The 1,567-nt window shown below is 37.8% G+C and overlaps 1 pseudogene; it reads right to left on the reverse strand.

The window, feature by feature from the left end:
- Positions 1-329: 329 nt before the first annotated feature.
- On the reverse strand, positions 330-974 carry LOC122659034 (annotated as a pseudogene).
- Between the last annotated feature and the right edge of the window lie 593 nt (positions 975-1,567).

Below are 1,567 nucleotides of genomic sequence, written 5' to 3' on the forward strand. Positions count from 1 at the left end.
TCATTATAAAAGATTTAATAGAAACTTAACTAACGGAGTGGACTAAATTGAAATATAATCATAAAATAGGCAGTTTGTGATATTTTTTCAAAGTTTGGAGTGTCTGTGACATATTAAATACTTAAAGGGTGTATCCGTAAATTTGACCCATTTTAAAATAAATTGAAAGACCAAAAGCCGGTTCGTTACATAGGAACAACGTTATTCAGAAAAAAGAAAAGCAATGGCAGGCAAAGAAGAAGAAACAAGAGAAACAAGAGGAAGACCAGAATTAAGAAGAAAGATGAAGGCTGTTAACCTCATCGATCAAATCCAGAGGAATACCAGAATTAAGAAGAAAGATGAAGGTTGTTAACCTCATCGATCAAAGCCAGTCCCTCAGTCACTTCAGTAGTTCCATCAAAGCCACTATTGAACCTGTAAAGGTGCTGCTGTTGCTGCTGCCTCATCATCTCATGTTGCTCTCTAGCAGCAACGGCTGGGGGTAGACGCTGTGCCTGCATCTGTTGTTGCTCCCGCAATAGTAGTTGGGCCTGTGTTTGTAATAGTTGGGCCTCCACCGAAGGCATTCTATAGGGTAACATGGTGGAAAAGGGGTTCTGAAATGAGTGAGGGTGTTGATGGCTGACAGGGAGCATCGCTGATTGGCTTATGTTGTTAGCGAGTTCTACACAGAACTAGCTTATATGCTTCAGCTTTTGTTGGAGTAGTAAAATTTGACCCACAGAGCCGTACATAAGATCATGAAGCCTCGCGTCTGCCTCGTAGGCCAGAAAGTTGACTGCATCTTCTCTATGCGCCGAGGGTAGCTCGTTAAGTATCTTGACAACGTAGCTTGCACCGTATACCTTGTACACATTCGCCAACTTCGTTGGCTGATCAAGAAGGAAATATGGCTCAAACACGCATTCTTGTGTACACTTCTGCCGGAGAAACTTGCATGCTGAACACGGAGAATTGGACGAAGAGGGCATTTATCTTCTGAAACATTTTTAGAATTTAAACACAAAAGATTTCGCAACAAGACGGACCAATTAACAGAAATTTTTTGATAAATATAGATAAAATCCAACTTCTGATCTTTTCTTCTCTCTCGAATAATCTTTCTGGATCCAAATCCTCTTCAAGAAAGAATTAATAGAAATAAAATAGAAATAATTGAAAAATAAATTGCGACCGAGTCATTACAATCTTCGACTCGAATTAGTTGAGAACTTCTTTATATATAATCTAAAAGATTTCGAATCTTTTGTTTCAGACTTTGGAAATCATAAGTCCATTAAGAATAAAAGAAGCAAAAGAAGATAAAAGGAAAATCAAAAAAAGAGTAGCGAGGAGAGGAGACGATGGATCTCTCACCTTTAAACCTTGATTCCGCTGGTGAAACTTCAGATCAAACTTTGAAGCTTCTTGATCACTCTGTTAACTTCTCTATTGCAGAATCAACATAAATCTATAAGAGAAACATGACAAAAAAAAAAAAAAAAAAAGACAAGAGGAAAGACTGAACCCTAGAAAGAAATCAAGACGAGCCAAAAAAAAACACCAACTAAGAACTATTTACGAG

The sequence above is a fragment of the Telopea speciosissima genome, chromosome 4 (genome assembly GCF_018873765.1).
Source record: "Telopea speciosissima isolate NSW1024214 ecotype Mountain lineage chromosome 4, Tspe_v1, whole genome shotgun sequence".
NCBI classification, from domain to species: Eukaryota; Viridiplantae; Streptophyta; class Magnoliopsida; order Proteales; family Proteaceae; genus Telopea; species Telopea speciosissima.